The sequence below is a fragment of the Dama dama genome, chromosome X (assembly GCF_033118175.1).
Source record: "Dama dama isolate Ldn47 chromosome X, ASM3311817v1, whole genome shotgun sequence".
Lineage (NCBI taxonomy): Eukaryota > Metazoa > Chordata > Mammalia > Artiodactyla > Cervidae > Dama > Dama dama.
This window is the reverse complement of record NC_083714.1, coordinates 76,507,207-76,533,007: the sequence shown is the minus strand read 5'-3', so window position 1 is coordinate 76,533,007 and position 25,801 is coordinate 76,507,207. Positions and strand designations below refer to the sequence as shown.

General features: G+C 35.5%; 1 protein-coding gene and 1 non-coding gene across 2 annotated transcripts in view; one reads left to right on the top strand and one right to left on the bottom strand.

Annotated features, from left to right (window-relative positions):
- The window catches only part of DACH2 (dachshund family transcription factor 2), a 933,902-nt gene that overhangs the window by 804,704 nt on the left and 103,397 nt on the right, over positions 1–25,801 (top strand). The gene's annotated exons all lie outside the window — the stretch shown is intronic.
- On the bottom strand, positions 25,137–25,243 carry LOC133053263 (U6 spliceosomal RNA). The gene has a single exon (XR_009692194.1). It is a non-coding gene; the product is annotated as a U6 spliceosomal RNA (small nuclear RNA).

Here is a 25,801-nt window from a genome sequence, read left to right as displayed (position 1 = left end):
GTAGGGGTGAACTATTTAGCATATAATTGATATATAAAACATCTGGTCATTAGTATATAGTTGTGGTAAACATATTTTTATATTTTATCCTCATATGAGAATAACAGGGTATCCATATGCCTTCTGAGGATGTTTCTTACAAGAACTAGAGATTAAATAAAGGAGAAAATGGTATATTAAAGAATTAATTCTCAAAAATAAAGTGAGTTAAATACAAATGAGAGAGATTGATACTCATTATCATACCATTTACAATAAAACAATGACTTGTACTGGTATATATTTTTTTTATGGGATTAGTGTCCTTTTTATTTTTTCCCATTTATTTTATTAGTTGGAGGCTACAATATTGTAGTGGTTTTTGTCATACGTTGACATGAATCAACCAAGGATTTACATGTATTCCCCATCCCGATCCCCCCTCCCACCTCCCTCTCTACCCAATCCCTCTGGGTCTTCCCAGTGCACCAGGCCTGAGCACTTGTCTCATGCATCCAACCTGGGCTGGTGATCTGTGTCACCCTAGATAATATACATGTTTCAATGCTGTTCTCTCAAAACATCCCACCCTCGCCTTCTCCCACAGAGTCCAAAAGTCTGTTCTGTACATCTGTGTCTCTTTTTCTGTTTTGCATATAGGGTTATCATTACCATCTTTCTAAATTCCATATATATATATATGTTAGTATACTGTATTGGTCTTTATCTTTCTGGCTTACTTCACTCTGTATAATGGGCTCCAGTTTCATCCATCTCATTAGAACTGATTCAAATGAATTCTTTTTAATGGCTGAGTAATATTCCATGGTGTATATGTACCACAGCTTCCTTATCCATTCGTCTGCTTATGGGCATCTAGGTTGCTTCCATGTCCTGGCTATTATAAACAGTGCTGCGATGAACATTGGGGTGCACGTGTCTCTTTCAGATCTGGTTTCCTCAGTGTGTATGCCCAGAAGTGGGATTGCTGGGTCATATGGCAGTTCTATTTCCAGTTTTTTAAGAAATCTCCACACTGTTCTCCATAGTGGCTGTACTAGTTTGCATTCCCATCAACAGTGTAAGAGGGTTCCCTTTTCTCCACACCCTCTCCAGCATTTATTCCTTGTAGACTTTTGGATAGCAGCCATTCTGACTGGTGTGAGATGGTACCTCATTGACGTTTTGATTTGCATTTCTCTGATAATGAGTGATGTTGAGCATCTTTTCATGTGTTTGTTAGTCATCTGTATGTCTTCTTTGGAGAAATGTCTGTTTAGTTCTTTGGCCCATTTTTTGATTGGGTCATTTATTTTTCTGGAATTGAGCTTCAGGAGTTGCTTGTATATTTTTGAGATTAATCCTTTGTCTGTTGCTTCGTTTGCTATTATTTTCTCCCAATCTGAGGGCTGTCTTTTCACCTTGCTTATAGTTTCCTTTGTTGTGCAAAAGCTTTTAAGTTTCATTAGGTCCCGTTTGTTTATTTTTGCTTTTATTTCCAATACTCTGGGAAGTGGGTCATAGAGGATCCTGCTGTGATTTATGTCGGAGAGTGTTTTGCCTATGTTCTCCTCTAGTTTTATAGTTCCTGGTCTTACATTTAGATCTTTAATCCTTTTTGAGTTTATTTTTGTGTATGGTGTTAGAAAGTGTTCTAGATTCATTGTTTTACAAGTGATTGACTAGTTTTCCCAGCACCACTTGTTAAAGAGGTTGTCTTTTTTCCATTGTATATCCTTGCCTCCTTTGTCGAAGATAAGGTGTCCATAGGTTCGTGGATTTATCTCTGGGCTTTCTATTCTGTTCCATTGATCTATATTTCTGTCTTTGTGCCAGTACCATACTGTCCTGATGACTGTGGCTTTGTAGCATAGTCTGAAGTCAGGCAGGTTGATTCCTCCAGTTCCATTCTTCTTTCTCAAGATCAAGCTACCAATGGTATTTTTCACAGAACTGGAACAAATGATTTCACAATTTGTATGGAAATACAAAAAACCTCAAATAGCAAAAGTAATCTTGAGAAAGAAGAATGGTATCTGTTTTGACTAATGTGTAAGTCAGAAATTTTTAGGACTAGTAAGACAAAGTCATTATAATTTTTATTAAATCTCCTTTTTATTTATTTATTTTTTGCAGAACCACCACATTATAAAAATAAACACTAGACCAATCTGATAATGATTCTAAAACAATGCTTTTGCTTTTCTCTAGAGAAAGAGCAATCAAGTGTTACTCGTTTTTTTTTTTTTTTTTCCTTAAATCTGCCACTATCTTGTAATGGTCTACTTTTCAAACTCTCAGATTAGAAGCACTGTTTTTATATTACTGCACTAATATCTAATTGGACCTCAAAGTAGTCTCATTACTGTTGCTTATTTATCACATTCTGAACATATTTCAGAATTGACAAATAACTGCATAAAATTAATTTGGATTGAACCTAAGACTAAAGTGAACCATTGACCACCCTGATTTATCTCTCTCTTATTCAAGTTAGGATAACATGATCTTTTAGATGTGAATTTATTTTAGTACCAAATAAAATAATGCCCATTTGCAAATTAGAAGCATATCACTTATTAAACAAATTTCAAGAAAATAGAAATGTATTACTTAACAGGGTAAATCATTTATAAAATATTGGCATTTGTTCATGAATAAGTTAGCTACCCACAAAAAGAAAGATTTAGTAGCTCAAAATATGCCTGTGATGAAGCCTAGTAGTTCTTAAGGCAATCCCTTTGTTTATATTATATAAGTGAATAAGATTTGAGGCAACACTTGGAAGAAAATATGAGTCCTGGGTAGAAAAAATAATTTTCTACACTTAAATTTAGCCTTCAAAAACATTATAGACATGTTTCTTAGTAGTTGTTCTTTTTTGTTTTGTTTTGTTTTATTTTTAAAGTGAGAGTTTGCTTTTAAATAACCATCCTGTTAGGGAAGGTAATCTCATCCTGAAAGGAAATTGCAATTTTTAACAAAGATTTTGATTCAGAGAAAATGGTGTGAATCTTTACTCATGTTTTAGATTGGGAAAGGGAAATAAATATGTTTTTTAAATGTCTTTCTTATTAAGCTAGTGATGCATTTCACTGCAGGTTGTAAAACAGTAGAACATGCACAAGGGGCTCATAATGCATATTTTGGAGTTAGGGAATATCATTTGGGACATTTTAATATTGTCAATATCACACCCAGAGTATTTGATTGAGCTTTAAATTATGCAAATCTACAATTTTGCTAACCTTTGTATAATTTTGCTTTTAATAGAATGAGGCTCACATAAATGAACATATGATATAAGGATATTTGTAATGAAGTAGTACATTTATTGCACACAGCTTTATTTAAATCTTGAAAATGTATAACTCAGCAAAATACTAGAAGGTGTTTTTTAGTGAAATTCATTTTGGATTTTTTTTTTTTTTGGAGTAGATTTTGGATTTCATTTGTTGGAATGAAATTTTGACGAGGTTTTATTGTTTTTTCTGTGCAGCCTGAACACTGATGCCGGAGCTCCAACTGACCATAGGCACGAATAGGGTGCTGTAGCAGTTACCTGCTTATCTAGTGTTGTAATTCTTTGAAATTCATACTCAAATTCTTAAAATATGGAACCATTGATTACTATTTGTTCATTACTGATGATTAGAACCTTGCACATACAAGAAAAATGTGTTAGAGAATGGGCTTCACAATGTTTAGGGAATAATCATAATGATGATTGAACATGATACATTACACTCTTATAACCCTTTTCTTCCACGGAGTTCGTAGTGCTTCATAAACATTATCACATTAAACCTGGATCATCCTAGTGGGGTAAGTAGGTGCAAGAATTTTTAAGACACAGAAAATGCTATTTCTAAATGGTGTGACAGAAATGAAAATGCAGACAAACCCAGTTTAAGCTGTAATTGCTATGAAATAGCTTTATATTTGGATGACCTGAGATTTAATAGGAATTAATGTGAGGAGGTAATTCATATGTGCAAATGATCAATATTTATTATCATTGCATTGAAAATCACCTTTCTAAAAGAAACACATTGCCTGTAGAGTTCTCTAAGGAAATATAGAGAGCTCTAGTTTGTAGGTTTTTATCACACCTAGTTGTTTCTTTGATTTGTTGATGGTAGAGCAAGGTATTTAATACCTTTCTTCTAGTTTGTTCCTTACATGTATAGAAGGCAACAATAAAAACACATACCTAAGCAGCAAAAAAACACCCCTTTATTATTTTCTGCTATCCTTCCATCTTCAATACTGTTTCCTCTTCATTAAGCTATATATATATATATATATATATATATATATATATATATATATATGGAGAAAGGCAGATATTATGGGTCAGTCAAATCATGGATATTTTCCATTGCTCACCCTCTGTCTAGACATGGCCAGATGCCTAAGCTGCTCCACTGATTAGAAACAAATGGGCCATTTTGCTTGAAATGCCCAAGAAATGGCCTCAAGTAAATTTAACTGTTTACTTAATGGATACCCACCAAAGGCTGGTGGCAAATACCTATCGTTATGTTCATGCCTCCTAGGAATCTAATAGGACTTCCCTTGGGAAACCACCGGCCAATGCAGGAGATGTGAGTTCAATCCCTGGGTCAGGAAGATCCCCTGGAGAAGGGAATGGCAACCCACTCCAGTATTCTTACCTAGAAAATCCCATGGACAGAGGGGCCTGGTGCTCCTGGGAGGAGCTACAGTCCATGGTGTTTCAAAAGAGTTGGAAACAACTTAGCAACTAAACAAGAACAACAAAAGAATCTAATACAGCAGTACTCCAATGTGCTAAATAGTATCAAAAAACTCAATTCGCCTCTTAAAGTGCTCTCTTTCCACCAAGCAAAAACTAATCCATTATGTTATTTTTACATCTTCCCTAGAATTAAATTCTGATATGGCAGAGATACCACACATTCTATGCAAAATTCCAACTGAGTTTTTATGCATGCCCCAATAACCAGTTCCCTGTGGCAGTACATGCAATTTCTATTGGAATTGCCACTTTCCTTACATGTTATAAAACATCACATTAATTCATATCATTGTAACATTCCAGTCATTCCATGCTCTGAAGGATTTTTTAAGGCTTCTGGTGCTCTCTATATACTGTAAAGATCTATTTGTATGGAATAGGTATGTTGCTTTAACCCAATTCAGTGAAATAGTGCCGGGGAGGCTCAGGATGGGGACACATGTACACCCGTGGCTGATTCATGTCAATGTATGGCAAAAACCACCAGAATATTGTAAAGTAGTTAGCCTACAATTAAAATAAATAAATAAATTTTTTAAAAATAAATCATGAAGAACTGAGACAAATACATTTTTTTTAGAAATTTATTAATATCAATTATTTGAAATGAATAACAGAGGCGTTACTTAAAAATAACATCCTGGAATGTCTCATTATTTGATAGTCAAACAGCTTATATTGAACTATAGGGGAAACTGAACAGTATTTTCAAATTAACTGCTACTTAAAAATAAACTAATTATATATTTTTACAAATAGACATGTTTAATTAACTTCAGTTGAACTATAAGAAATCCCCATGTATTTTCTTCTGGCCTTTTGCCACATATCCAATTTCTTTATGATACCTGATTTTAGCTTTTTATTTCATAAGCATCAGATATGTACCACAGAAGGCAAATCTCACACTTACTTGAGTTTGGAACAACCAGGTATTCCCCTTTAAAGAAAACTGATGAGCAGAGGCTCATCTCCTGTATGGAGGACACATCAGACTCCCGTACCGTGGGATATGCCCATGTCAAACAGCACTGTACTAAGCAATAGACTGTATGGGCCTTTACTTTTATTTTTAAAATGGTCAATTATGTATGTATTTGAACTTCCCCTTTTAATTATCTTATAAATCTTAAAGCAATAAACTCTGCCAGCTCTCCTGAAATGTCAGTTTGTCACCCTTTGTAAGTTCCCAAACTCCCTAACATTCCTCTGGAGAGGCTATGTTCATTGCTCTTCCTGATCTTTAATCTTGTTTACATCCAAAATGCATATTAGATCATCTCTGTTTGGAGCTAAAGTACAAACCTTTTTAAAAACATGAAGCATTCAATTACTAATTAGCTGTTTCCTGTTCCTAATGAAGTGAGCAGGCCAGGTTTGGATTAAAATTCAGCTACTGTTCTCCTCTGTTTATGGTTCCAGATGTTTTTGTTTTATCTCAGAGTTTACTTTGACAGCTACTACTAAGTGATAAATCACTCATATTATAGCTGAAATGTATTTTGAGATTGAAATGTGGCAAACTTTGAGATTGCTCCAAGGATCAGTGTCAGTTAGCAGGTCAGTATTGCCTCCTTCCCTATGATCGCAGTATTGGCATATGCAAAAGAGAAACAGAATCTATGTCAACACTGTATAGCAAGCTGCACAGGAGTCTATTTTGCTACTAACCTCTAAATTAGGAGAAAAAAAAGTTTTACTACTGTGTATCATCAACTTACTGTATTCTAAGTAAAAAAGAAAAAAATCATATTAATACTATCTTTTGCTGGCTTAGTTTTTCTTTGGATTTTTGAACTTCTGTGGAAACAATTCCTGATAAGCCTTATAAATTGGCACATTTAATGAAGAGTGTGGGCAAATATGTTTGTCTTTTTTAATAAAGACAAAAATTAAACATTAAAGGAGGGAGATTTTTTAGAAACTGCATTTTGCTAGAGGACAAATGGTGATTGCTTTTTGCCATTGTTACTGTGTTTATGTAGTTTTTTTTTAAACAGGATGTTATTTGGTTTACTATTTTCAAATTTGTAATGTTCACAATTTGTATTGCATGATTTAAGTTTTAGTTATATTGTATAAATTTTATTTCTGGTAAAATGAGTGTCTGCTGTTTAATGTTGAGTTGCTTTCCTTTGACATTTAGGCTGTGTATACAGAGGATGAGATGACTGGAAAACTGAGTAACTATCTGGTGAATTTTGTCAAAATAAATATTCTCAGACACCACAAAGGAGTCTAAATGATTCTCTAGAATGACAGATTACTAGATATTTTCTCAAAATTCAATCTTTGTTTTCTTATTCCCCGGAAAAGTTCACATGAATTCCATGGGCTCTAAGGCAAAATGCTTGGTTGCCTTCTGATGAAGTCTGATCCTTCAGGTGGTCTGACTAACATAGAACCACATCCTTTATTCTTCTATTACCTTACCTTTGAAAATATTTTAAAGAATTTATAAATTAGAGGGATATATTATCATCCTCCTGCCAATTTTAAGCTTTGACTAGATTGAATTAATATTTTACACGAGACATATCAGTCCAACAATGATAATGTATTCTGCTTTATATGTCAAGATGATGCAAACATAGAATTTAAGTGTTTTTTAAGCCTGAGTGATGGATTTGTACTGATCACCCAACACTTTCTTTTCTTCTTCTTTTGTCACCAAAAGCCAATTTTTATGAGATAGCTGAATAGATATTGGGGCTATAAGCCATGGTTATGGAAAAGAGGAAGGTTAGACGAAGAGGTGAAATTGTTGTTGAAAATTGTTTCCAATTATAACTTTTACCATGAAATATTTTTCTAACTCTAGGATGGAATGGATTCTCTTGATCATCAATATTTAAATAGATACCAGTTTGACTAAACACTATGGTTTCAATGATATTCACAATTTGTCTCTTTTTGTGCAGTATACATGGTCTCGTTTAACCTGGGGAGAGGAAACAAAATGTTTCTTTAATGCTGTCACTTCTCTTTTCCTTGTTTCGGTAAAGTACAAGGATCTCAAAATGGCATTCTGTACAAAACGAAAAGTAATGTTGATAACCATAGACATAATAGTTTTTGAAGATTCTTTTCAGTCTTTGATGTCTTCAGTGCTGTGGAAAAACCAGAAGCTGTAGCATGCAACTCAAAGGATCTTTGAAAACTGACACATTAGCATATAGAAATGTTAAGAAATTTTAATTTTACCAATATTAAATCAAGTCTGCTACATCAGATCATTTAAGTTCCTGAAGATAGAAATTTAGTATTTTAAAGCACATATTACGTTTATTCCTCAGAAAAACTAACTTGTTTTCTTTTTTTAAAGGAGGTAACTATTACTGTTTAGCAATGGCACAACAGTTTTATTTGGCTGGAAAGGTCCTCACTGGCTTTACATAAATGAAGATGCTTGTGATTCCAGTTTATCTCTGAAACTATTCAACATAGAGTTATTTTAATTGTTTTTATCAGCAAACCTTTGTTTACTGAAGGAGTTATTCAATCTATATTACATTTTTTATAAAAAAGAATGTGTGTGCATTTAAAAAACAATGATGTAAGCTTTGTTTTTGCATTAGATTGACCAGTTTAATAGGAGCTAAATATTAATGTCTAAAGTAACTTGACCATATTTGATGCTTTTCTATGCTCACTTCAGCTTGGCTTTTTGTCTTTTAAGGGAAAAAATGCGGTAGTGTGTTAGAGACTAGAAACATGTATGGTTTCTCTGTTCTACCATATATTAAGTTAAATTTGTTAAAAATGTACTTGCTAAACTTCAGTAAAATAAAAGCATTATGACTCTGTCAATTGAACTGAGTGTTTATTTTCAAGTTGCCAACTACAATTATTGAAGGAGAGTCATAGTACAAATCAACTTATTCCATTTAACTTATTTAAACTGGCCAATATTCTTGTCTCTAATTGTTCTTATTAAATCACACCAGATTTCCTTTTCCTGGCTGTGTGTGCTTAGTAAACCTTCTTCAAGGAGGAAGGGTTGTACTTGGAAGCAGGAAATATGTGGTGAATTGAGCTGGAAAATATTTTCTGAATATCTATTATTTCAAAAGAGCTTCTCTCACTTTCAGTGAAGAACAGAAATATGAAGGACACATATCTACTCAGGCCCAAAGAAAATCCAGGTATCCTTGTATCTCCAAATAATAAGCATTGTAGGCTAATGAAAAAACAAAGCAAAATTAAAAAAAAAAAAAAAGAACCTAATCATAAGCTAAAACCATAGCCCTGGCCCTACAGTTTAGTCTGTTTTTACCTTCTCCTCAGCTCATGTCCACTAAAATCCTGGAACTCACCCAAATTCTGGTTCACCAAGGAACCCTCAGCTTTTCCTGTACAGTGCCACTTCCACTCATCCTTTCTTATAAAAGGTGTGTTGTATCTCACAGTGCTTCTAGCTTGTCAGCCAAAGATTGTAGGTCTTCTGTCTGTGAACCAGATTGCTTTCTTCCACAAATATGTCCTCTCACTATCACCTCATCACCATCTTTTTTTATAAAATTTTAATAAGAGTCCTAAAAAGGCCAAAGCTCTTCCTCTAGTCTAGAGGAAAAGATTCCTAAGAATTTTTGTTGATTAAACAGATTTGCTCTGGTAGTATGTCCTGTCTTCACCATAGCACAATAAACAGGGTACCAAATAGTTAATCATATGATATTCAGGGTCACATTACTTAAAGCTTAATGTCATGATCAGAGGACATCTATGGCACTGACTGCCCATCTCTCAGGGATCCAAGTATTCAATACTTTCCATAGTTAGGCTTACTTAGAAGTTACCCACCTTGGCTTAACATTGATGGGGGTGATTTGATTCAGGGTTGCATAGATAACCAGACTTAACTAGCAGAGCAACTACAGGAATCTACTGGTTATATGAAGCCCACCTAATTGGTCCATCTGGAAAGAATGAAACCCACCCTCCACCACCATATTTCCTGGGATAAAACTGCTTGCAATTTCAAGGTAAACCCTTAACTACCCTTCCACAGTCTCCTCCTCACTACTTATTTTCTCCTCTACAACATAAGAACCTTAAGGAAAGAAACCAGGTAGAGGATAGGAATTCCTTCATTGCAGGGCAGTGATTTCACTGTATGTCATTTTTTTCTCAGGCATATACCTTCTTCTATGGTTGGGAGGATCAGTGTTACATCACTCTCCTTGCACTCTCTTTGGAAAACATACAGGTTATATTCAGACTATGTCTAAAGGAGCTAGATTAGTCTTATACATATTTAAGGGACTCTAACCTCAAGTTCCTGAGAAGGCAATGGCAGCCCACTCCAGTATTCTTGCCTGGAAAATCCCATGGATGGAGGAGCCTGGTAGGCTGCAGTCCACAGGGTTTCGAAGAGTCGGACATGACTGAGTGACTTCACTTTCACTTTTCACTTTCATGCATCGGAGAAGGAAATGGCAACCCACTCCAGTGTTCTTGCCTGGGGAATCCCAGAGGTGATGGAGCCTGGTGGGCTGCCATCTGTGGGGTCGCACAGAGTCGGACACGACTGAAGTGACTTAGCAGCAGCAGCAGCAACCTCAAGTTCACTGCTTGTGCAGTAATGATGGGAGAACACAACTGCTATCACCTCCACACATACTCACAGTACCTTCATGTATAATTGCAATCTTGGTATAAGTTTCCTCCCATGCCCTTCAAAGCAACTAACCTTTTAGGGGGTCCAATTGTTGTCATTCTGCCCAACTAGCTAATACATATATAAATGAACCCCACGGGATCTGGTCATGAAGGTCCCCTCCACCAATACCAACATTGTGCCTTCTTACTTAGGGAAAAGTGTCTGTGTGTATAGCATTGAAACAATAACTTAGGATGTTAGATTAGGGAATGAGTGCGAGTATCTTTGAAAGTTATCAACTGCCTGACTTCTCAAAGATAAACACACAATTGCTATTTGAACAATTATAATGCCACGGAACTATTATTTGTTAGACAGCTCTCAATATTAGAAAGGTCAAAGGTGATACTGAACCAAAATTTTGCCACTTGAACTTGGATTTGGTGAAGGAAAAACACTCCCAATTACACACATAGCTAGTGGGTTCTTATTTAAAACAATAGCAATCCATCAGTTATTACAGGTAATAGAAAATGATTCAGCATAGTTTCATTCCTCTTTGCATTCACGTATACGCATGTGCACACACACACAGTATATACACACAAAACATGTCTTCTTTTATCAATGAATTATTGAAATCAACTTTGGAAATAAAAAAAATTCTCTTCCTTGAAGTCAATGAGCAACTAAATTATGAAATATAAAAGCAAGGTCATGTATAAAGGTAGTTGACTATCACTGGGAAGAGTGGTAGTCATTTCAAATATAAAATGCCTAAATAGTGATGATAATTCTGAATCTTGGCTCTTTAAAAGTTTAAACAAAAGTTCCCTTTCTTGGCCCCACACTAGTCATATAAGATTTCCCATTTTTATACATTATCTAGGTATATTGCAATACTTCTCTAGCATTTATAGTTTTAAACAAAATGATAGCAGAACTGAGAAAACAGACCTGGGACCCTGCTTTAAACTTTGATACATTAGAAGTACACGAGGCAGAAATTCCAGGAAGGCAAATCTACTGATTTAGCAATGATAAGGCTGCCTGGGATAGGAGGCATATTTATTAAAATTTTTGGAAATGACCTATCAACAACTTCCATCACTTATTTTAATCAGAGACCTCTGCTGACCAGTATACATTACAATAAACACAAATCCAATTGACTTGAACCAATGAACTTTTCAGACTATGTCTGAATTCATTGTATTTTGATGAGGGAGGGTATTTCTTCACTTTTGGATGATTTTTTTTTTTTTAGTAAAACAAGTTAAACTCAGAACACTTTGGATACAATTTATATTTAAAAAGATGTTAGAGCTTGACTCTTGGATTGCCATGCCATCTGAGATTAGCAGGCTGTGAAGATTTTGAAATTCCAAAGCGACATGAACATGCCAAAGAAAATATCTGTCTTAGTTAGTCAAAGTGGAGAATGGAAATTTTAAAAGTACTTAGGTAGAATTCAATGTTTAACATTGAAAATGATTTTTATGTAAAAAAATTATGAGTTGAAACAACAGGGTTTATATTATAAATAATTATAAATCACTATAAAAGCTATAGCTAAATGTCCATATGCATGGTTCAAAGGCTAAAGGAGAAAGAACATGTTGTATGCAAGAATAATGGACAGTCTTTATAAAACTTGAATAGAGTACTAAAGAACAAGTAGAACTGAAGGGGGAGGTTGAAGATAAGAGATTAGCACCAGCTGAACCAAAGAGTAAGAAATTGGAGTGGTAGATACTGTTCATGAAACATTGCTGCTGCTGCTAAGTTGCTTCAGTCATGTCCGATTCTGTGTGACCCCATAGATGGCAGCCCACCAGGCTCCCCGTCCCTGGGATTCTCCAGGCAAGAATAGTGGAGTGGGTTGCCATTTCCCTCTCCGATGCATGAAAGTGAAAAGTGAAAGTGAAGTCGCTCAGTCGGGTCCCACTTGTAGCGACCCCGTGGACTGCAGCCTATCAGGCTTCTCCGTCCACGGGATTTTCAGGCAAGAGTACTGGAGTGGGGTGCCATTGCCTTCTCCGTCATGAAACACTGAGGAATCCACTAAAAGGAAACACAGAATTCGTGGGAGATAAGGTTTGATAGTTAATATAGTCTGGTGGCTCAGACTATAAAGAATCTACCTGCAATGCAGGAGACCTGGGTTCCATCAGTTAATATGGGACTAAATCACAGACCACAGTGAATGGGTAGGCAATAAGCATATAATAGGAACCCATTTGAAAGATTAATCTGAAAGTACTCTAGAATGATTTAAATGGAAATGATACAGGAAGAGAGAGTAACAAGCCTTAAAATAACTTTCATATTTCCTCTACATATTTCTAATTTTAAACAGTGTTTATTGTAATTAAGGATTTCACACTTACTGTCAGTTTTCACCAGGGTTTAAAATACTAGTCAACTATGAAAATGTGAGGCATGTTGTGGGTCAATCAAAGTCAAGAAAATATTCTTGGCAAGATCTAATATTTGGATTTAAGCTTCTGCAAAAATCCATAAAATCATAAACCATAAACTGAGTTTCATTTGAAATAAACATTTCAACTGAAGACTCAATTTAATTCTTTCATTTTTACTAATACTAGTAACTATTTATTCTACATAGCATAATAATGTGTGAAAATGGCTCCATCTTTCTGTCATCTCCTTTCCTACTATCCAAAGTTTCACAGGTTTTGCTACTTTTAGATGTATACTGTTTTACCACCTGAGAAGACAAGATCTGACTTTCTCTGACTTGTCCATCCCCTACCACCTGTACCTCTATGTTCAGGCTAACCCTAAAGTCAGGGCCTCTACAACATTCCCAGTCCAGTGAAACCCTTGCTTCCATCACTATCAATAATTTCATATCCTGCTACTAAATATGCTGATGCTGATGCTGCTACTAAGTCACTTCAGTTGTGTCCAACTCTGTGTGACCCCATAGATGGCAGCCCACCAGGCTCCCCCGTCCCTGGGTTTCTCCAGGCAAGAACACTGGAGTGGGTTGCCATTTCCTTCTCCAATGCATGAAAGTGAAAAGAAAGTGAAGTTGCTCAGTCGTGTCTGACTCTTAGTGACCCCATGGACTGCAGCCTACAGGGCTCCTCCATCCATGGGATTTTCCAGGCAAGAGTACTGGAGTGGGTTGCCATTGCCTTCTCCGACTAAATATGCACTGATGGCTATATCCTTTAGGTCTAATATAGAACTCAAAATGAAGCTAATTTTTCCCCATGGACAAAATTGTTAGTAACTGGGAGTTTTAAAGGACGTGTGGTTCTATTTACAGTTCAGATATCCTATTGGTTTAATTATATTTTTGTTGGTTTACAAAGATAGACATTATAGATGACAAGACTGATAGAGAAAACACATTTTTCATTTGGAAAAACCTACTCACCAATGAAATTTTTGAACACATTCCAGGTGGAAACCAAGGGTTGCCTAATAGTAATACCACTTTGACAGGCAACAAGGTGGAGTCATAAATAAATTCTCCCAACAACTAAAATTATTTTTTAGTTACTAAGCTGTACATTGCATCTCCAGAACTTATTTATCTTATATCTGGAAGTTTTTATATTTTCACCACCTACCCATATTTCATCTACCTTCCAGCCCCCCATCATGTCAACTGCTAATAATATTCTCTGTAACTACCAGTTTGAGTTTTCTAGATTCCACATATAAGTGAGATAATACAGTATTTGTCTTTCTCTGATTTTATCACTTAACATAAGGTCACTTGCCATCAAGTTCTATCCAAATTGTCTCAAATGGCAGAGTTTCCTTCTTTTTTTGTGGCTGAACTATATCACATTTTATTTTTCCATTCATTCTTTGATGAAGACGTAAGTTGTTTTTATGTCTCGTCTACTGTAAATAATAATGGAATGAACATAGAGGTGCAGGTATCTTTTGAAGACAGTGCTTTTGTTTCCCTCAGATAAATACTCAGAAGTGGAATTGCTGAATCATATGGTAGCTATAATTTTTATTTTTTGAGGACACTCCGTACTGGTTTCCGTAATGACTGGAAATATTCTCACTAACAATGGACAAGCATTCGTTTTTTTAAATCATATCCTCTCCAATACATTTCTTATCTTTTTGATAATAGCTATCCTAATATGTATGAGGTGATATCTTATTGTGGTTTTAATTTGCATTTCCCTGATGTTTAGTGACGTTGAGCATCATTTTATGAGCCACTAGGATATCTTTGGAAAACTGTCTATTCAGTTCCTCTGACCATTTTTTAATAAAAATAATTTTTGCTGAGTTATATGAGTTCTTTATGTATTTTGGATATCAATCCCTTATCAGACATGTGATTTGCAAATATTTTCTTCCATTCCACAGGTTTTGGTGGTGGTTTAATCATTAAGTCTTGTCCAGCTCTTGCAACGCCATGGACTGTAGCCCACCAGGATCCTCTGTCCATGGGATTTCCCAAGCAAGAATACTGGAGGGGTTGCCATTTTCTTCCCCAGGGTCATTCCCAACCCAGGGATCAAACCTGCTACTCCTGCATTGCAGGCAGTCTTCTGCACTGCAGGCAGATTCTTTACCACTGAAGCACCAGGGAAGCCCTATTGCACAGGTTGCTTTTTATTTAGTTATTTATTTTTTGATCATTTCATTTGCTATACAGAAGCTTTTTACCTTGATGTAGTCCCATTTATTTCTGCTGTTGGTGTCAAATCCAAAAAATCATTGGCAAGACCAATGCCAAGGAGCTTACACTAAATGTCTTCTTCCAAGAATTCTGTGGTTTAAAGTCTTACAGTCAAATTTTTAATCCATTTTCAGTTGCCTTTTTTGTATTGTGTAAGACAGTGGTCGAGTTTCATTCTTTGTATTGGCTGTCCAGTTTTCCCAACACCATATATTGAAGAACCTATCCTTTCCGCATTGTATACTCTTATCTCTTTTGTTATAAATTGGTTGATCCTATAAATGTATATTTATTTCTGTGCTCTATATTCTATTCCATTGATATGTATGTCTCTTTTTAGGTCAATACTGTACTGTTTTGATTACTAAAGTTATTTTAAACACTAAAATATTGGGGGGAGGACTATTTGAGGTTAAAAGCAGTCACATATATACACTTCCTACTTCCACATCTTCTAAGGCTTAATCTTCTTTTTTTATGATTCAGGATCATAATTATTTTTTCTTATGGGCTAACTTGGGCTTCCCTGGTGGCTCAGATGGTAAAAAATCCATCTGCAGTGTGGGAGACCTGGGTTTGATCCCTGGTTTGGGAAAATCCCCTGGAGATGGGAATGGCTATATACTCCAATATTCTGGCCTTGAGAATTCCATGGACAGAGGGGCCTGGCAGGCTACACAGTCCATGGGATCACAAAGAGTTGGACACAACTGAGTGAATTTTTCTTTTTTTTTTTTTTTATGGGCTAACTTGCTGGGGAATCTGCATTTCAGTTTTCTTTACTTTTCCTTCTATATCCAGTAGACAACTATAATTTTTACTGTCTCTGTGACTGCTTTTAATAATGTCCATTCTCTCCTACCTACTTTTTGATGGTTGAAATCTGTTGCATTCAGAATCTTCTAATGTGGGTCTCTAGCTGTTCAATATGTCCATTTACACAAAGACTAAGATTCCTCCAAAATAGACCATCTATTCACTCATTTCTTCCATTCATTTATTCATTCCTTCATAGAAAAAATACTTACAGAGCTCTTTGGTGTATGTTGTGATGTGGTAATGGATAAGACAACAATGGCCATTGTCTTCAGAAGCCTCACAATACTTTTACACATAATTACACATTTTGTGTGGTCTGAGGGTGAAGAATAAAGATTTCTGGGGGAACACTTCTAAGACCTGGAGTTTAAGAAGGACTTCCTAGAAAAAATGACATCTCACTTGCAACCTGAAGGATGAGCACCATTAGCTAGGTGTTAGAGCAACGATAAAATTTATTTCCAGAAAAAACTCTACCTCTGTTACTTAAAATCATTCTCTTTTCAGTATCTTCCTATTCTAGGATAAAATAAGACTAAAATATTCTCATCTCTATTTTTCCTTTGGTTTTCTCTTCTCTATGATCCACTATTTCTCAACTATTAGAGATGACCCCAAATACAACTTACTCACTCCAAAGTCCATAGGGCTTGAAGGGTTCTGAAGTCCCTGAAAGCTTCCAATTCTTCAAGGCTCAAACATCTTCCCAGATTAAGTCACCCTTCCTTATTTCTTATGATATTTGCAACTGTTGGAAGAGAAAATATGTGTTTTATCCTCTATCCTCAATGATAAGGATAACCAGTTTTACCTTAAATGACTATTACCATAGCAGACATTTGTATAGGCATTTGGTAAGTTGTCTTTACCATTTCCTTTAATGTTAACTATCCAACATGTTTATAAAGGAACATTACTTCTTTTATTTCTCTATAGTCCTTCATTATACATACTTGATGCTTTTCAGAACATTTTTCTAAAAAGTATGGCATGAGTGACATGAGCCTCAGGGTTGGATACTCAAGCTGATTAAACATTATTAATACTAAGAGTAAAACTTTAGATCACAGTCTAAAGGACTTAAACCACTCTATGGTTTAAGTCCAGAGAGTTTGTGAACAATATTTTATTGTTTCAAGCTGATTTTCTTATTTCTGGAATTAGAAACTACTTCTGAAGAATGTGAATGACCAGAAATCAGAGACAGATAATTCACGATCATAGATGAAGACTTAACAGATAGTCTTTATGGAACACAGCTATTTCTGGATTCATATTTCCAAGTGTCTGCTGGACATATCCATTTGAACATTACATATCAGTTCTGTCTCAGAAATATCTTTCAAAATCATTTTCTTTCAAATTGCCACTGTATTACTTCAAATCTCTATTTTCCCCTACCCAGAGAATTTCAGGGCATATCTGGTCTTTCAGCTTCTAGTCTTTCTTATTCATTCCATCATAAATCCACCTACTAGAGAGATTTTACCTGGACCTTATTTAAGTCATGTTGTTATTAATACTAATTTTTCAATACATTTTCCTTAATTGAGGATGGCATTCAAGGCAGTCTTACTTCTTCCACCCTAATTCCTACTGCATTCCCTCACATACCAAATATGCACACAATCTATGCAAGATATAAGATTTAATGCCTCCATTTCCCTATATCTCTCATATTCTTTCTGCCTAAAATGATTAGTACCTAGGGCCAGCTACATAATTTGTGAGGCCAAGTGAAAAATGAAGATGTATGACCTTGTTCAAAAAACAGGAAAGAAGTGCCATTAAATGTACATATAAACGTTTTTCCTTTCTTCCATGGCCTCTCTCTTATCATGACATGATGTTTTTATTTGCCATTTAACATCATTCATGGCTAATTCATGTCAATGTAAGGAAAAAACCACCACAATAGTGTAAAGTAATTAGCCCCCAATTAAAATAAATAAATAAATTTTAAAAAAAGAAAAAAAATATTATTAGCATGGATTGTAACATTCAACTTTATTGTGTGTGCTGACAGTTTTCAATATAAAAGTCAGCTTTGCCAGTTAATTCTTCTCCATAGGGTCAATTCCTACCTGGTCTTTAAAACTTAGCACAATTATATTCCTCTCTGTAAATTCTTCACAACGTCCATTTTTTACTGACTTTATAGCTCTTTGCCCTTTTCCCTGTTATTATACATATGCTTTGGAACCAGACAACTAAGTTTGAGATCTGACTCTGTCTCTGTGTCATTAGACACAATATTTACTCATTCTGAGTTTTAATTTCCTTGTTTGAAATATAGATTTCAGTACTCACAAGATTGGTATAAAGCTTAAAATTATTTAAATAATTTGAACAGTGTCTAGCACTCAATAAATGGTAGCTTTATTGTCATGATTAGCAGGTGACACTATACTGACTATTTGTATTCCTCTCCTCACTATACTAGAGATCATTTATATTCTACATTCCCCTCTATATTCCCCATAGCTCTCAGCACACTCAAAGGAAGTATGCTGAATAAATGAGCTAATTCTTTTCTTGAGTTCTTAGCACAACACCTGGCACACAGTACACATTCTCTTAATGTGTGTTGTATTACTTTGAAGGAATCATTGTTTTAACCATCATTATGTACATTTCAGTTGAAGCTGATATCCACTGCTACAAATACACAGCAAACTGCAATTGTGTCTCCTGTTAAAAACAGATTTTTCTAGAATTTATAAAAATAATTATTCTTTTACATACTAGATTTAGCTAAAGTCACAGTTCTCAGTTGCAGCCAAAATTAGGGAACAATTTTGCTGGATATTGCTGGTGGGACTGAAAGCAAGTTGTCCTTCCCATTCCAAGGAAATGAAGTTATATTAAAAGGAATCTATTGGAACTTCCCCGTTGATTCATTGGTTTAGACTACATGCTTCTAATGCACAGGGTGGGTTCAATCACTGGTCAGGGAATTAATATCACACATGCCATGCAGAGTGGCCAAAAAAAGGAAAATATTGGGGAGGGGATATTTTCTATCAAATGTGTCCAGTCATTCTTGTCTTAGGGAATACTGGAGTTTTAAAAAGATTTCTGACTTAGGCTAAGATTTTTTTTTTTAATAACATAGTGCAAGATGACCAATAAAAGTCTTTATTTTTCTTTTCTTGTTGAGACTAGTTCTTAGAATTCCACAGTAAATTAAATAGAGAGAATAAACCATCCTTCAGAACTCCAAGCTATGATCCTGCTATGCTTTAGTGGTAAAAGAAAATGTTGATGGAATGACATCTGATGTTCTGTCACAGTGCAGCCAACTTTTTAACACACCTAGAATGTCAGTTCAGACTCATCGATATCGTTAACATTCCATGACCTGATAGCATGAAGCCTTTGGGCATAAGTTTATCAGTGTAGAGTGTACAGGGAACAGTGAGGACACGGTTCCCTCAGTGTTGACTAAAGGAGTAGTACTGTTTTCTCTTACAACTCAACTCTATGTGAATTTACAACAGTATAATATAAGGAATACAAGTAAAGTTTAACGGTAGACATTTAATAAAGAACTTCAGGAGCCACCTGCCTGATTTTTCTTTAACTTCCCACAATTGTAATTTTAGTTGGCTTCCCTGGTAGCTCAGACAGTAGAGAATCTGCCTGCAAGGCAGGAGAACAGAGTTCCATCCCTATGTCAGAAAGATCTCCTGGAGAAGGGAATGGCTACCCACTCCCGTATTCTTGCCTGGAGAATTCCATGGACAGAGGAGCTTAGCAGGCTGGAGTCTCTGAGACTTTCCTTCAAACCTTGCTTTATGTTTCTCTAAACTGCACAGATATTAGCTTGGTGAGTAAAATGTTGATTTCTAATTTACCATTCCAAGACTTTTAAGCATCAAGCTACTGGGAAATGACATTAATATTTTGTTTTGCTGAATTTTTTCATACATTCAATATGAGCAAATTAGGATTATCAGCAAGTAACCACTGATTCCTAAGTGTGACATTAAAATTAATTAAGAAGAACCAAAACATTGCCTTTGTGTAACTGTCATGTGAATCAAGCTGCCAGAAAATATCTCCAAGTGATAAATAATATTTACATTTCAAGGATACCAAAGAGCTCCATAATAGTAATGTTTCTCAGTGGAAATTTCTTTCATGTTGAATGTATCCTATATCTGAGGGAGCCCTCAGTGATGAATACAGAAAGGAGCAAAATGTGTATCTGTGACTGCTGTCCAGAGAAATCATTTGTAGAAGCCCTAAGGCACTGCAGCAACTTTCATGCCATAAAAGCATTACTCCAACAGCCATCTGCACAGAATTACCTATTATACAATTTAATGTTTAAAATATTCATTTATAACATGGCCTGTCTCACAATACTTAATGACAAGTGGTAATAATGGATTGCTACTGAATGCATTTTGATTTATTGAATGTTTTTTAAATAGGAGTTTCTTCACAGGATAACAATCTCCAGTGAAAAACTGATGACAGAGCATGTTACTTTTTTCCAGTATTAAATGATTCCACTTTGAAAATTAAAATAGCTCCAGTTATGTACAGATTAAAAGCCATAAGCATCTATTTGATATTAGTTTCCTTTAACTAAATGGCTAAAAGTCATCAGCAGCATCATCACCAGGACAGGCTTATTGGATTTACAAGTTATCTAAAATAGTTACTAAAGGAAATTTTAGTTAATAATCAATATAGAAGATGTATGGAAGCTAACAAAAGTACAGTTGCTGATTATTAATATATGGTCTGTTTTGACTGTATGGAATATAACAATATATATAAAAGTGTTACTATGGTTTTAAATTTTTGTTCAGTGGCTAAGCTGTGTACAACTCTTCGTGACCCCATGAACAGAGGAGCCTGACGGGCTACTATAGTACTATACTAAATTGGCAGTCCTCAAATGTATGTAAGTGGATTAATGCCAGACTGAATATGTGAATCAAGCAATGTTTTGAAAACAGCCACTGCTAAATATTTTAGGATATAGTCATGAAAGTGAAAAATTATAGCTAAGGCATCAATTATTTGGTGAAGACACATGTCATTAACATGTATGCACACATATTCTTATACAAACAATATAGATACTCATAAAAGAGAGGAAAAGAGTTGGTTTACCTACAGATATGCAAATGGACATGTATATCTGTACCTATGCAGAATATTATGTTTGTAGTTGTAGAATGGTAGTGGTTATGGTTACAATATAAGTAACAAATTATATTAAATTTCATATATACCAAGTATGGTTGATTTGAACAACAGAAGTTTGAATTATGAGGGTTGATTTATAACATTTTTTTCATTAAAACATAGCACTACTGATCCAAGTTTGGTTGAATTCTTTGATACAGAACTTTGGATAGGGAGGAATAACTGTAAAGTTTTACATGATTTTCAGCTGTGTGGTGGATCAGTGCCCCTGAGTCTCAACGTTTTTTGAGGGTCAAGTGTAAAAGAGATATAAATCATTTATTGCCCATCAGCAAAATTCAGAAGATTAGTTATTATGCTATATATTATTTAAAGCCCATCTGAAAAAAACATGGCAATTATCAACGCCATCATTATTATTATTATATGAGGTATCTGACCAATCTGAAAACAAAAATATTCTGAATTATTCTTCTTTCTTTACTTCCTTCCTTCTTACCTTTTTTTCTCTAAATATTTGTTGAAAGCTTATATACTAGTGGGCCTTAGAAAGTAGTGATGCCTTAGGAAGCATCACTATGAACAAAGTTAGTGGAGGTTATGGAATTCCAGCTGAGTTATTCAAAACCTAAAAGATGGTGCTGTGAAAGTGCTGCACTCAATATGCCAGCAAATTTGGAAAACTTAGCAGTGACCATAGTTCTGGAAAATATCAGTTTTCATTCTAATCCCAAATAAGAGCAATACCAAAGAATGTTCAGACTACCACACAATTGAACTTATTTCACATGCTAACAAAGTAATGCTCAAGATTATCCAAGCTAAGCTTCAACAGTACATGACTCCAGAACTTCCAGATGTACAAGTTGGATTTAAAAAAGGCAGAGGAACCAGAAATCAAATTGCTAACATCCATCGGATTACAGAAAAAGCTAGAGAATACCAGAAAAACATCTACTTCTACTTCATTGACTATGCTAAAGCCTTTGATTGTGTAGATCACAACAAATGAAAATTCTTTTTTTTTTCATTTATTTTTATTAGTTGTAGGCTAATTATTTACAATATTGTAGTGTTTTTTTGTCATACATTGACATGAATCAGCTATGGATTTACATGTATGCCCCATCCCGATCCCCCCTCCCACCTCCCTCTCTACCCAACCCCTCTGGGTCTTCCCAGTGCACCAGGCCTGAGCACTTGTCTCATGCATCCAACCTGGGCTGGTGATCTGTTTCACCCTAGATAATATACATGTTTCAATGCTGTTCTCTCAAAACATCCCACCCTCGCCTTCTCCCACAGAGTCCAAAAGTCTGTTTTGTACATCTGTGTCTCTTTTTCTGTTTTGCATATAGGGTTATCATTATCATCTTTCTAAATTCCATATATATGTGTTAGTATGCTGTATTGGTCTTTATCTTTCTGGCTTACTTCACTCTGTATAATGGGCTCCAGTTTCATCCATCTCATTAGAACTGATTCAAATGAATTCTTTTTAATGGCTGAGTAATATTCCATGGTGTATATGTACCACAGCTTCCTTATCCATTCGTCTGCTTATGGGCATCTAGGTTGCTTCCATGTCCTGGCTATTATAAACAGTGCTGCGATGAACATAGGGGTGCACGTGTCTCTTTCAGATCTGGTTTCCTCAGTGTGTATGCCCAGAAGTGGGATTGCTGGGTCATATGGCAGTTCTATTTCCAGTTTTTAAGAAATCTCCACACTGTTTTCCATAGCGGCTGTACTAGTTTGCATTCCCACCAACAGTGTAAGAGGGTTCCCTTTTCTCCACACCCTCTCCAGCATTTATTGCTTGTAGACTTTTGGATAGCAGCCATCCTGACTGGCGTGTAATGGTACCTCATTGTGGTTTTGATTTGCATTTCTCTAATAATGAGTGATGTTGAGCATCTTTTCATGTGTTTGTTAGCCATCTGTATGTCTTCTTTGGAGAAATGTCTGTTTAGTTCTTTGGCCCATTTTTTGATTGGGTCATTTATTTTTCTGGAATTGAGTTTCAGGAGTTGCTTGTATATTTTTTAGATTAATCCTTTGTCTGTTGCTTCGTTTGCTATTATTTTCTCCCATTCTGAAGGGTGTTTTTTCACCTTGCTTATAGTTTCCTTTGATGTGCAAAAGCTTTTAAGTTTAATTAGGTCCCATTTGTTTATTTTTGCTTTTATTTCCAATATTCTGGGAGGTGGGTCATAGAGGATCCAACTGTGATTTATGTCAGACAGCATTTTGCCTATGTTTTCCTCTAGGAGTTTTATAGTTTCTGGTCTTACATTTAGATCTTTAATCCATTTTGAGTTTATTTTTGTGTATGGTGTTAGAAAGTGTTCTAGTTTCATTCTTTTACAAGTGGTTGACCAGTTTTCCCAGCACCACTTGTTAAAGAGGTTGTCTTTTTTCCATTGTATATCCTTGCCTCCTTTGTCAAAGATAAGTTGTCTATAGGTTCGTGGATTTATCCCTGGGCTTTTTATTTTGTTCCATTGATCTATATTTTTGTCTTTGTGCCAGTACCATACTGTCTTGATGACTGTGGCTTTGTAGTAGAGTCTGAAGTCAGGCACGTTGATTCCTCCAGTTCCATTCTTCTTTCTCAAGATTACTTTGGATATTCAAGATTTTTTGTATTTCCATACAAATTGTGAAATTATTTGTTCTAGTTCTGTCAGAGATACCATTGGTAGCTTGATAGGGATTGCATTGAATCTATAGATTGCTTTGGGTATATAGCCATTTTTACAATATTGATTCTTCCAATCCATGAACACAGTATATTTCTCCATCTGTTTGTGTCCTCTTTGATTTCTTTCATCAGTGTTTTATGGTTTCCTATGTATAGGTCTTTTGTTTCTTTAGGTAGATATACTCCTAAGTATTTTATTCTTTTTGTTGCAATGGTGAATGGTATTGTTTCCTTAATTTCTCTTTCTGTTTTCTCATTGTTAATGTATAGGAATGCAAAGGATTTCTGTGTGTTAATTTTACATCCTGCAACTTTACTATATTCGTTGATTAGCTCTAGTAATTTTCTGGTAGAGTCTTTAGGGTTTTCTATGTAGAGGATGATGTAATCTTCAAACAGCGAGAGTTTCACTTCTTCTTTTCCTATCTGGATTCCTTTTATTTCTTTCTCTGCTCTGATTGCTGTGGCCAAAACTTCCAGAACTATGTTGAATAGTAGTGGTGAGAGTGGGCACCATTGTCTTGTTCCTGATTTCAGGGGAAATGCTTTCAATTTTTCAGCATTGAGGGTAATGCTTGCTGTGGGTTTGTCATATATAGCTTTTATTATGTTGAGGTATGTTCCTTCTATTCTTGCTTTCTGGAGAGTTTTAATCATAAATGGATGTTTAACTTTGTCAAAGGCTTTTTCTGCATCTATTGAGATAATCATATGGTTTTTATCTTTCAATTTGTTAATGTGGTGTATTACATTGATTGATTTGCAGATATTAAAGAATCCTTGCATTCCTGGGATAAAGCCCACTTGATCATGGTGTATGATTTTTTTAATATGTTGTTTAATTCTGTGTGCTAGAATTTTGTTAAGGATTTTTGCATCTATGTTCATCAGTGATATTGGCACGGGAATATGAGATCACCTTACCTGCCTCTTACAAAACCTGTATGCAAATCAAGAAGCAGTAGTTAGACATGGAACAATGGGCTGGCTCAAAATTGGGAAAGGAGTACGTCAAGGCTATATATTGTCTCCCTGCTTATTTAACTTATATGCAGAGTACATCATATGAAATACCAGGCTGGATGAAGCACAGGCTGGAATCAAGACGCGGGGATGGGTGGAGAGGGAGGTGGGCGGGGGGATCAGGATGGGGAATACGTGTAACCCCATGGCTGATTCATGTCAATGTATGACAAAACCCACTGCAATATTGTGAAGTGGTTGACCTCCAACTAATAAAAATAAATGAAAAAAAAAAAAAAAAAAAGATTGCGGGGAGAAATGTCAACAACCTCAGATATGCAGATGACACCACTTTTAAGGTAGAAAGTGAAGAGGAATTAAAAAAAAAATTCAACATGAATCAGCCATAGGTATATATGTCTGCTCCCTCTTGAAAAAAAATATGGAACACTTCATGAATTTGCATTTCCTCATTGCACAGAGGCCATGCTAATTTTCTCTGTATCGTTCCAGTTTTAGCATATGTGCTGCCGAAGTAAGCAAAGAGCCTCTTGATGAAGGTGAAAGAGGAGAGTGAAAAAGCTGGCTTTAAACTTGACATTCAGAAGCTAAGATCATGGCATCTGTTCCCACCACTTCATGTCAAACAGATGGGGAACAGTGGAAACAGTGACAGACATTATTTTCTTGGGCTCAAAAATCACTGTGTACAGAGACTGCAGCCATGAAATTAAAAGATGCTTGCTCCTTGGAAGAAAAGCTATGACCAACCTAGGCAGCATATTAAAAAGCAGAGACATTACTTTGCCTGCAAAGGTCCATACAGTTAAAACTATGGATTTTTAATAGTTATATGTGGATGTGAGAGCTAGACAATAAAAAAAGCTGAGTGCTGAAGAATTGATACCTCAAACTCTAGCACTGGAGAAGACTCTTGAGGGTCACTTGGACTGCAAGGAGATCAAATCAGTCAATCCTTAAGGAAATCAGTCCTGAATATTCACTGGAAAGACTGATGCTGAAGCTGAAGCTCCATTACTTTGGCCACCTGATGCAAAGAGCTTACTCATTGGAAAAGACCCTGAGACTGGGAAAGATTTG